This window comes from Oncorhynchus keta, chromosome 15 (genome assembly GCF_023373465.1).
Source record: "Oncorhynchus keta strain PuntledgeMale-10-30-2019 chromosome 15, Oket_V2, whole genome shotgun sequence".
NCBI lineage: Eukaryota > Metazoa > Chordata > Actinopteri > Salmoniformes > Salmonidae > Oncorhynchus > Oncorhynchus keta.
Genome location: NC_068435.1, coordinates 21,212,570 through 21,225,407, shown reverse-complemented (window position 1 = coordinate 21,225,407; position 12,838 = coordinate 21,212,570). Strand labels below are relative to the sequence as shown.

The window sequence follows — 12,838 nt, the reverse complement described above, 5'->3', positions numbered from 1 at the left end:
AGGAATCACGTGACTCCCGTCAATCCGACATTTTGTTCTGTCTTTGGGATGGGCCTTGTGTTGGCGTAATGGCAAAGGACCGGTGCAAGGGGGAGCTAAATATCGGAAATTGTTTATGTCCTCCAACTGTGCCTGTGGGATGATGGCGATACTGGGGTGGGGGGGGTGAAAACTTTGTGCCTTGCGTGAATCGTCTGTCCTTTTTAGTTTCAACCATAACTGTGCGCTCCAAATAGCCTATGCATTGACTCACGGGGTGATCTGTTGAATTATTATAAATTAGCGCGACAACGAATGCATGAGAGCAATCACTCATGGCTGCACTGTTTTGCTTTACTTTCAATAAGCATATGGTTGGCGATATACAATTTGTATTTTGCTGGGCACCTACCTCTAGGTTCATATTTGGCTTCACGCTCAAGGATTCAAGTCCCAGCAAGTGTTGGCTAGGCACGTGGCCTTGTTATGACGTGGACGTTTGTACCTGTCAATATGACATGTAGCCTCTGTTTTTGGTTATCCGCTGTCATGTTTCTTGGACCGGTCTGTGTTTACATTTCAGTGCACTAACTTGTATAGCCAGCTATGTAGTTTTATTAGTTAAAAAAATAAATATTGTTTCCATATTTTATGCATGCCATGCTTCAGTTGAAACCTGTTTCTAGTGATTGCCTACCTACCTAAGGTAAGATGTTCCCTGCAGACCAGTTGTCAAAAATACCCTTTCTTTATTTCACCCTTTGTGTACTTTACTGTATTTATACATGGGATATCGCACTTCAACTGAAGTTTTATTTAAAACATTTTTTTTATTTTATCGCTGGAGGACTACTTTAATTGCACATTTCGACTTGAATGTGTTGATTTATTAATGGCTAGGCCAGGACATCAGGACATGTCTTCTTGACATTCCTCTGTGACACAATGTATCTTAATGCTCTGAGGCTCACAGCAGGAGTCCCAGCAGTGGGCCTCTTCACAAAGATGCCTCCACTCCAGTCTTATGTACTGTGTTGCATAATAGAGGCACATAACAGTTGGTTGGAGTGGTCTGTTTATTTATGCAGTATTCTGAGCACCCTGTCAAATGGGAGCTGTCTGTTGCCAGACAGCTTCTCAGTGACTGGCATGGGAAATGAGATAAGCATGGTATCCACCTTATGTCACAGAGTAGTTTTTAATGGATGTTTTGGGTGGGGGAATCCACGTTCAAGCTTGCGCTATGCGTGTGCCTTATTCCAATTGATTGCTCATTAGACTTATTTTTCAACCTGGCTGCTCAACTTTTTATAACGGTTAACTGTGTCAGTCCACACAGCCAGTGTTTGTTGGGTGAACTCACTGTCACTGGGTCAATGTCTGAGACATGATGCAGAGGGAATTGGAGGGATATGTTTTGTCTGAGTGCCAGTTTTCCTTGAACACACATGTTGGCAGTCGACCAGTTTCTCACTGCTGTGACCGCATTCACCTGTAATGTGTTGCGTGATGGGCTATCTATCCTACCTGACAAATCTCTGCTGTGATACAGCTGAAATCAGGTGATAAATGGTTTCACCACAAATGCGTGACTATCTATATGACCTGTTATCCTTTGAGAGAGCCAGATGGTTTTTGCCACAAATAGCAACTTACTCCCTATGTAGTGCACTTCTTTTGGCCAAGGCCCATAGGGCTCTGGTCAGAAGTACTACACTATATAGGGGAAATGGCTGCACTTTGGGATTCAGCGACATTTCATCTTCCCCTCAGAGGTGTTGAGCCTTGGTGAGATTAGCACAGGGGCTGTATTTATCAAGAGTCTCAAGGGTAGAAAGGCTGATTTGGGATGAGTTTTTCCTTGTAGATCACAATGAATAAGATTACTTGGACTGAAAGGGACCTGCCGCTAGATCAGCACTCCTACACTGAGGCGTGCATTATATATGTCCCCAGATGGTTTCAGGAAACAATTTATAGAAGTAGCTGTGTAGACCACTTCTTAGTCTCACATGCTCTGTGTGTATCCCAAATGGCACCCTATACAGTGCACTAATTTTCACCGGGGCCCATTTTATTTTTTGTACTCATCCAGAGTCTAACAGTAGTCAAGTTATGAATTCTACTCTCCAGATGTTCTGATTCTCCGTGGCCCTGTCATTCAGTCCTTGCCCCCTGTGGCAGGCCATGTTAAGTGACATTTACAACGGCTGGAACTGTAGCTGCCTGGTAGGCAGAAGGACAAGAGGAGCAGCCGTGGGCCCCCAGAGCAGACCTGACAGCAATCAACACACATTTTAAGGGATCGCCTATTTCTAGATAGACTGTTGTGGTCTGGAGGAAGAGACGGATGGTTCAGTCAGTTTATCCTCTGCTAGCCCATTGCCATCGCTAGGGAAGTAGCCTATATAAAGGGAGTGTTTTGATAAAATGTATTCTTTTTAGCCAGTAGATTTTAAAGTAGTGCTCACAAGCCAAAAGTGGTCCCTGAAAATGGAATGCTAGGTGGAAAGGGGGATACCTAGCCAGTTACACAACTGAACGCATTCAACTGAAATGTGTCTTCTGCATCTAACGCAACCCCTCTGAGTCAGAGTTGTGAGGGTTGCCTTAATCGTCATCCATGTCATCAGCTCCCAGGGAGTAGTTGTTGTTGAGGGTTAACTGCCTTGCCCAAGGGCTAAACGGCAGATTTTTGGGTTACTGGCCCAACACACTTAACCACTAGGCTACCTACTATGTAAAATATGTGCACCACATCATTGCTCTCGCTATGCTGTGGTGGGTGCATCTTGCTAGCTGTCACTCATATGGCCAGGGGCTGAAGCTCATTGGTTGAACTCCAATTGTTAGGAGACTGGCACACATGGGGGAACATGGTGCAGCACAGCTTCCAGAAAAATGGTTGCTTTCAAACTAGGGATTTTGTGGTGGAGGTAAAACAGTAATTCTGATCAAAGATTATGCATATATGAACGACGCATTGACAAATCCAGCCTAAAACAGAAGGTAAAAAAAAAAATGCTTAGTAGTCACCGACGTTTCGGACATGTCCTTACAAGCCCCTCAAGGCTTTGAATGAATGCAATGGAAACTGAAAATACTGAAGTGTCTAGAAGCTGCATAGCCTATATTGGAGCTGGCCTTTGAAGCCGATTCCAGAGTACTGAAAATGAAAAATGTAATTGGTTGTCAACAATAATTTTCTCAGCAAGCCTTGGAGAAGGCTAACAGTCTATTGATTTCTATGCAAACCACATATCTATTGTAATGTAGGAACAAACTTGCTGGGAAGTGCACTATTCAGCTCTTGTGAAGAGTAAGGTTGCATCACGATTCTCCACACTTTTCCCAAAGTCTACACTCCCAGTCATGTATTTAATGTAGTACCAATTGGCTGGAGGAAGATATCATGACTGAGAGTGTGCAATTGCAGTCTTTGGTAGAAGGGTGGAGAATCGGGATGTAGCGAAAGGTTTCTGTAGTGTGGATTTAAGGCATCGATTTAGCCTCTGTGTGCTGCAGCCAAGGCAAACCTGCAGGTGACTCTGTCCATGTAGGATTTACTAATATTCTGGGTTGGGCAGCAGAGATGGTGTTCGTTGCTTTGTATGGGAAGGGTTCTGTTCCTCTTCACCTACGCTACCGCCAACCCTTTGCAACTAGAGAGAAGTAGGTTTGGGCGGAATCTAGATTTTCATATCGTCCTTCTCTCATCCTGGGATTTATGGTATTACCGGCATGGCACACAAGGGTCACAAAAATGCAGGAGTAGACACCTAAATCATGCTCATAAAGTTATATAAGCATAGTTAGTAGCTACCGAATGTTATTTTCGGTGAGTGGACATTTTACAAGGGAAATTGTGCAAATAAACAAAGTTGTGACACATGCATTTCTGAAAGAAGAGCATGATGTGTACATGGAGCAGATGGGAGAAGAACAGAGAAGGGGAAACAACTATAGGAAACACAGGGGGCAAAATGGCAACTGTACAGATAAATATAAATAATAAATAAATATATGCCATTTAGCTGACGCTTTTATCCAAAGCGACTTACAGTCATGTGTGCATACATTCTACGTATGGGTGGTCCCGGGAATCGAACCCACTACCCTGGCGTTACAAGCGCCATGCTCTACCAACTGAGCTACAGAAGGACCAGAACTCATCCAGAGCTCTTTGACTTCGGGCAGAAAGTCATAAGATATCTGTTGGCAAACATTTAGTAGTGAATTGCATACAGGTGTGACTTCATCACCTCATGTGAGCTGCATAACAGACACTCGCTGATAGATAAAGAACACTTAGACTCACCAGCTCGCTTTCTCCTGTTGTGCTAATTACAAACACATGACTGGCTCACCTGTTCTGGGGAACCACAGTACGTGTCATAATGTGACTGGTGAAATGAATGCTAACGTATTGCACAAGTTGACTGCAGGTATTTAACTTAAACCATCCTGTGGCTTTTTCCAAATACCCGTATACTGCCCAAGCCTAGAGAGAAGCTCACTTTATTTGGCATATACAACTAGGGCTGTGATTGTCATGGAATGTTGAAGGTTATTGGTATTATTATGATGATTTGGTTGTTTTAAGAGGAAATACTGTGGTGATTGGTCAAATTTGCTAACCCTCGTAACAGTGTGGTGAGGAGTAGGAGCTCTGCTGTACACATTGTGTCCAGAAGTAATTTAGCCATTCATTGTAGTCATGCTCTGTAGAGCTGCTGTTTTCTTGTGTCAATTAACCCATGACATTCCTGGATTACTCATTATATTAATAAAGTCTGATTTTAATCAACAAATACAACATTACGTTTTAAAACGTTAAGGGTACATATATATATATATATATATATATTGGCAAAATCACTACATATCACATCAGGCCAAGCGGGGAGAGGCTGCCTGGTGTCACAGTTCCAAGTCAAAAACATCCATGATATCCTTTGCCCCCGTAGTCTTCTGACATATCTCAAACCAGTCATTACCATTCAACAGAATTATAAAACAAATAATTAAGTTTCTTTCCAGTTAATTTCTGAATTACATAATTGTAGAACTAGCAAAGGAGTTTTGAAGTTGAGGTTGTAGTATTTATGAAGTTTGACAACTAGCGCTAGCAAAGTTGTCAAACAAGCTTGGACTAGGCTAATTTAGGAGACTTGACTGTACTTTTTATGCCCTGCTATCAGGAGCCAGCAGCAAAGTTTGATTAAACAATTCAGAGACTGAAACAAATAAATCAGAATGCTTATATTTGAGTGAGAATTGATATACAATCCCAAAATCGGCTACAACTGTCAGTAAAACAAAGCTTAAAATGATGTTTGAGTGAACCCTGAATACAGAAAATGAATGATGAAGTCTCTTCTGGACACGGTAAACACCACCTCACCACTCTACACTGAGTATACCAAACATTAGGAACACCTTCCTAATATTGAGTTGCACCCTGCCCCTTTTTCCCCCTCAAAACAGCTTAAATTCGTCAGGGCATGGCATCTACTAGCTGTCAAAAGCATTCCACAGCTATGCTGGCCCATGTTGACTCCAATGCTTCCCACAGTTGTCATGTTTGCTGGATGTCCTTTGAGTGGTGGACAATTCTTGATACACACTGGAAACTGTTGAGTGTGAAAACCCAGCAGCGTTTCAGTTCTTGACACAAACCGGTGTGCCTGTCACCTACTTCCATACACCGTTCAAAGGCAGTTAAATCTTTTGTCTTGCCCATTCACCCTCTGGTTGTCTACACTTGACACTTACATGTGACTTTCACCATCATTGAAAAGACACAATCCATGTCTATTGTCTCAAGGATTAAAAACCGATCTCTCCTTTTAACTACACTGATTTTTGAAGTGGAATTAATAAGGGATCAGACCTGGTCATTCTCATGGAAAGAGCAGGTGTACTTAGTGTATATGCAGGGAATTGTTGATCAATCGTGGAATCCTGGAGGGGACTAACTATGGCTTCATCCCAAATGGCACTCTATTCCTTATAGTGCACTACTTTTGACCAGAGGCTTGGACCCTAGTTGAAGCTTGCTAGGGACCCCAGAGTAGAGCTGTGGCGAGCGGCACAGTGAAACCATAATCACACACTCCGGAGAGATTATATGTACAAATCTGGGACCACGCTGTGCTTCTGCTATCTTGACAGGCTGCCAATGGCACAATGCCCAGGTCTGAGAGCCAGAGGCCCGTTAGTTTTACTACTGTCAGACGAGTACCCCTCCAGAAATCCTATTCAGATGATGGTAATTCATCTTAAAAGAACATGCAACTCGAGGATGCAGCAGCGTTTCAAGTTTTATTGGTCGTATACACGGGGTACTTATACATTGTCCAACAAAATGCTTACTTGCAGGTTCCTTCTCGACAATGCAACCACAATAAACGATAAGAATACGTACTTAAATTAAATAATATAATAAACATTTTATCATAAGTATAACACAGGAAGGCACTGTTTATAGTCCAATTTTTGGGTATGGGGTGTAATGTATAATGAGTAGGCTTGGGTGGTTTACTGGGGTATTTCGATAAAGCCGCAATGCTTTTTCAATACCGTTGAAACTATTTCTGAAGTTGTTTTAAGACATTTTAATATTTGTAACTATTTAAGTACCTGCAGTCAACTTGTGCAATAAGTTTGGAAATAAAGTTCATTGCTTTCTTCATTTCACCTGTCACATTATACATTTTACGGTAGTCCACAGTCACGTGGTTTTTGTTTACAAGCACACAACGACGAGAGACCGGGACCTTGTGAGTCATTCACTGTTGTGCATCATGCGCCAGGTGATCTAATTACAGTATGGAATTCACAACTAAATGTTTGCCAGCTAGATACCTTCACTATCAACTGTCTAAAATGTACTAAATGCTCAGAAGTTGTGCATTTGGTAGGCTAATTTAGTAGCTAAGTGGTAAGCTTCTACCAAAATCGAGCATTTGCTTGGTAACAGCAGATAATCCTCTCCTGGATCAAGAGCATTGCTGGTTAATATTTGTTTTGTGCGTACAGCAAACTGTGAGTATCATTTTTTTGTTTGTTACTTATATAGTTTAGGCCAGAAACTGTAAAAAATGTTCCCAATGCACTAGTTAAAGAAAAAGGAGAACCGCACTCTAGGAACTCAATTATTGCATCTGAGCTTCTAGAGTGTGCGGCTCTCCTTTTTCTTTTTCAAGTGTTATACTCCACTAGCCAGCACCTCGTCTAAATAGGTGTTTATTTCGCCTCCAGCCCAACGCACTAGTTAGCATTTAATTAGCATTCTCTATGGGATTTGTTAGCATTGCTAACCTTCGGATTACAGAGCATCAGTGGGGTTTGAAAACAGCGGCCGTTGTGGTCAGTGTCCCTTATTACTGCATATCCCGTTATGGCACAAGACCGGTATGACAATCTGGATACTGTCCAAGCCGATATTTTCCTTGCCAAAAAAACACAAACTGATTTTTATAAGAAATTGCAGCCTTTTTATGCATTCTAGTACAGTTAAATAGTGGACACACACACTGACTGACCAAAAAGTTAATTTGTTGGGATTTACGCATGTCCCCATTACCAGTAAAACATAACCAAAACCCATTTCTTTCACTTACTTGCTGTGCTGTTTCGTTCAGTCTCAACCAGGATTTCGTCAAGCAGTGAAGTTTCAGCTGTCTGTGGCCTCTTCCTCTGTGCGCACTGTCACTGTTTCCATTTTTACCATTTTGTTCAATATTCTTGAGCATGCAATACGGATTTCCCCAGTATGAAATCCTAGTAGACCCACTGTGCTTTCAGACTCAGCATGCTCATGGGGCTGACATCGCTGGTCCAAATGTCAGTTGTGAAGCTAATAGTAGTGACGCCCGTAGCAAGTAAATCCAAGTTTATTTGTCACGTGCACCGAATACAACCGGTGAAATGCTTACTTACAGGCTCTAACCAATGGTGCGGGGGAAAAAGGTGTGTGTGTAGGTAAGTATAAAATAACTAAAACAACAGAAAAAATACATTTGAAAAAAGAGTATCAAGGCTATATACAGACACCTGTTAGTCAGGCTTATTGAGGTTGTATGTACATGTAGGTATCGTTAAAGTGACTATGCATATATGATGAACAGAGATTAGCAGAAGTTTAAAAAGAGGGCAGGCGGGTGATGGGACACAATGCAGATAGCCCGGTTAGCCAATGTGCGGGAGCACTGGTTGGTCGGGCCAATTTAGGTAGTATGTACATGAATGTATTGTTAGTGACTATGCATGTATGATAAACAGGGAGTTGCAGCAGCGTAAAAGAGCAGTGGTGGTGGTGGGGGGCACACAATGCAAATAGTCTGGGTAACCATTTGGTTACCTGTTCAGGAGTCTTATGGCTTGGGGGTAAAAACTGTTGAGAAGCCTTTTTGTCCTAGACTTTGCCACTCTGGTACCGCTTGCCATGCGGTAGTAGAGAGAACAGTCTGACTGGCGTGGCTGGGGTCTTTAACTCATAGATGTGCGTTTCAACAATACTGTCTAACTTCGGTATGGCAACATTTGAAAAATAGCGCCTACTTGGTAGTGTGTACCGGTGCTCGACCAGTCGGCGAAAGCCAACATCATCCACGACAGAACTGTTTATTGTCAAGGGCAATGAATTCCATTATCTTGCCGTTATTGGATTTTGCCTTTGCATTGTCTCGCTGAAATGTTCTTACTCTTTCAAATGACTGCTCGGCTTGTTGACTGCTCGATCCACACAGCATACATTGGGCTGTGTTGTACGTGTAGTGCTATATTTTTCGTGGCGTCATTACGTCATCTACCGACGTTATATAGGTATGCACGGTAGCTTTGACATCGGTTTTGCACATCGCTGTTAAACTAGACAGTCGGGCCTATGCCGATATTGGAATTTGTAGCTAATATTTGCCGCTTACCGATATATCGTGCACCCCTCATTTCTATCAGAACTCCCGTTCCGATACCGTCTGACCAACCGATAAGGGAGAGAAGAACTCATGGCTGGTGTGTGGGGTCCTTGATGCTGTGTGCCTTCCTCAGACACTGTTTTGAGTAGATGTCCTGTATGGGTGGGAGCATGGTCCCAACGGTTTTCGTCCTTGCTGAATTTATGATGCACTCTTTGAAGATGTTAAAATAACTGTCCATTTACTTTTCCTCAGCCAACAAGACAAGTAACTAACAGCATAATCACTAGCTTAATTCAATCTACTATTCCCCCATAGTACAACAATTGACCTGTCTGGGACCGTTGTGGGACAATGATGCCCAAATTCATACAACCGGTATATAAAAAAGAAATGTAAAAAATACACTTTTGAAAAGCAGGCTGATGCAGCAGACCAGAACGTTTGGCTTAGTGTTCATATACTATTATTTCTTCACATAAGCATAGTAATGCACACCCGGCAGTAGGCTGCTCGCAGATGTTTGTTCCGTAATGCAATTAGCGGGACACCAGTTTCCAAAAGCGCACCCCACATGTGAGTGGATTCATGTGACGGAGATTAAAATATCCATGAGAAATAAGAGGGGACATCTGAAGATTCAACAATTCAGATGGGTTGCTAATATGACTAGGATTGTGCCACTGACTTCTGAACAACGAGTTGATTTGAAAACCAATAGAACATGAGAGAAATAGGCTACTTGTTTCAATAGCATAATATAATTGGTTCCACGTTTCTATTGTCAGGTTTTTGCTAGGCCACCTTAAAGCAAGATAAGACGTGCCTCATAATATGAAGTAAAATGTTAAACGTGGAAATCTAGCGGAACCCCTCGACAACATTCCGCTGAAAGGGCAGCCCGTGAAATTCAAATGTATTTTTTTGAAATACGTAACTTTCACACATTAACAAGTCCAATACAGCAAATGAAAAACTCCTTGTTAATCTACCCATCGTGTCCAATTTCAAAAAGACTTTACAGTGAAAGCACAACATATGATTATGTTAGGTCAGCGCCAAGTCACAAAAACACACTACCATTTTCCAGCCAAAGATAAAGTCTCACAAAACAGAAATAGAGATGAAAATGAATCACTAACCTTTGATCTTCATCAGATGACACACATAGGACATCATGTTACACAATACATGTATGTTTTGTTCGATAATGTGCATATTTATATCCACAAATCTGGTGCATTGGTGCATTACGTTGAGTAATGTTTTGATTCCAAAACATCTGGTGATTTTGCAGATAGCCACATCAAATCCCAGAAATACTCATAATAAACATTGCTAAAAGATACATGTGTTATGCATGGAATTTTTAGATCCAATTCTCCTTAATGCAACCGCTGTCAGATTTTTTTTATTACGGAAAAAGCATAATCTGAGTAAGTCGCTCAGAGCCCAATCCAGCCAAAGAAATATCTGCCATGTTGGAGTCAACAGAAGTTAGAAATAACATTATAAATATTCACTTACCTTTGATCTTCATCAGAATGCACTCCCATGAATCCCAGTTCGACAATAAATGGCTGATTTATTCCATAAAGTCCATCGTTTATGTCCAAATAGAGACTTGTTGTTAGCGTGTTCAGACCCGTAATCCATCTTCATGGGGCGCGAGCACTACGTCCAGACAAACTCAAAGTTCCATTACAGGTCATAGAAACATGTCAAACAATGTATGGAATCAATCTTTAGGATCTTTTTAACATAACTTCAATAATGTTCCAACCGGAGAATTCCATTGTCTGTAGAAAAGCACTGGAACGAGAGCTAACTCTGTCGGGACCTCGTGTCACGAGCCTGAGACTCTGCCAGACCACTGACTCATTCATTTCCCATTCCCCCCTCCTTTATAGCAGAAGCCTGAAACAAGTTTCTAAAGACGGTTGACATCTAGTGGGAAGCCTTAGGAAGTGCAATATGACCCCATAGACACTGTATATTCGATAGGCAATGACTTGAAAAACTACAAATGTCAGATTTCCTACTTCCTGGTTGGATTTTTCTCAGGTTTTTGCCTGCCATGAGTTCTGTTATACTCAGACATCATTCAAACAGTTTTAGAAACTGTTAATAATAATAATAATATGCATATATTAGCAACTGGCATATATAGCATATATTATTCATCCAAGCTACTCAGTCCCAAAGAAGTTAAAGGGTATTTCTTAATTTTTATTATTTTCTACATTGTAGAATAATAGTGGAAACAGAACAAGGAATCAAGTAGTAACTAAAGTGTTAAACTACTCAAATATTTTATGTTTGAGATTCTTCAAAGTAGCCACCCGTTGCCTTGACAGCTTTGTGCGCACTCTGCATTCCCTCAACCAGGCAAAGGCAAACACACGATTGCATTTGTTATTTCATAGTTTGGATTTCTTCACTATTCTACAATGTAAAAATAAAGAAACCCTTGAATGAGTAGGTGTATCCTAACTTTTTGACCAACAAAACCCTTTGCTATGAGACTTGAAATTGAGCTCCGTTGCATCCAGTTTACATTTTTTCATCCTTGATATTTTCTACAACTTGATTGGAGCACCTGTGGTGAATGTAAATTGATTGGACATGATTTGGAAAGGCGCACACACCTGCCTAATATAAGGTCCCACAGAAGACAGAGCAAAAACTAAGCCATAAGGTCGAGCGAATTGTCCTTAGAGACAGGATTGTGTTGAGGCACAGATCTGGGGAACGGTACCAACAAAATTGTGCAGCATTGAAGGTCCCCAAGGACACTGGCCTCCATCATTCTTAAATGGAAGAAGTTTGGAACTACTAACACTCTAACTAGAGCTGGCTGCCTGGACAAACTGAGCAATCAGGGGAGAAGGGTCTTGGTTAGGGAAGTGACCAAGAACCTGATGGTCACTGACCGAGCTCCAAAGTTTCTCTGTGGAGATGGGACAACTTTCCACAAGGACAACATTCTTTGAAGAACTCTACCAATCAGGCCTTTTTATGGTAGAATGGTCAGACTGAAGCCACTCTTCAGTAAAAGGCACATGACATCCCATTTGGAGTTTGCCAAACGGCACCTAAAGGACTCTTATGCCACGAGAAACATGATTCACTGGTCTGATGAAACCAAAATTGAAGTCTTTGGCCTGAATGCCAAGACTGGGCAGGGACTGGGAGACTAGTCAGAAACGTGGGAACGATGAACGGCGCAAAGTACAGAGATCCTTGATGAAAACCTGCTCAGGACCTCAGACTGGGGTGATGGTTCCCCTTCCAACAGGACAACGACCGTAAGCACACAGCCCAAGACAACGCAGGAGTGGCTTCGGGACAAGTCTCTGAATGTCCTTGAGTGGCCCAGCCAGAGCCTGGACTTGAACCTGATCGAACATCTCTGGAGAGTCCTCAAAATTGCTGTGCAGCAGCACTCCCCATCCAACCTGATGGAGCCTGAAGAGGATCTGCAGAGAAGAATGGGAGAAACTCTCCAAATACAGGTGTGCCAAGCTTGTTGCGTCATACCTAAGACTCCTCGGGGCTATGAACACTGCCAAAGGTGCTTCAACAAAGTACTGATTAATTGTTCTGAATACTTATGTAGATGTGATATTTTTATTAGGAAACATTTCTAAAAGCCTGTCTTTGCTTTGTCATTATGGGGTATTGTGTGTAGATGAGAGTGGAAAAAAAACAAGGCTGTGACCTAACTTTTAAAGATTTTGTTAAGTGGTCTGAATAATTTCCAAATGCACTGTATAGTGCATAGTTTTTCAATTTATCAAATCAGTTTTCTTGCTCAAACTGTGAGCAACACCTGTCAAACTCAGACATACTTTCTAAACACATTGATGTCGATTTGCACATGGCTAGTATTATCAGAGGACCGTGGCCTTTTCCAATAAACAGTAGGTTATTCTGGC

The 12,838-nt window shown here is 41.8% G+C and overlaps 1 protein-coding gene across 2 annotated transcripts in view; it reads left to right on the top strand.

The window, feature by feature from the left end:
- Positions 1-12,838, top strand: part of LOC118370783 (enhancer of polycomb homolog 1-like) — a 48,863-nt gene that overhangs the window by 4,543 nt on the left and 31,482 nt on the right. The gene's annotated exons all lie outside the window — the stretch shown is intronic.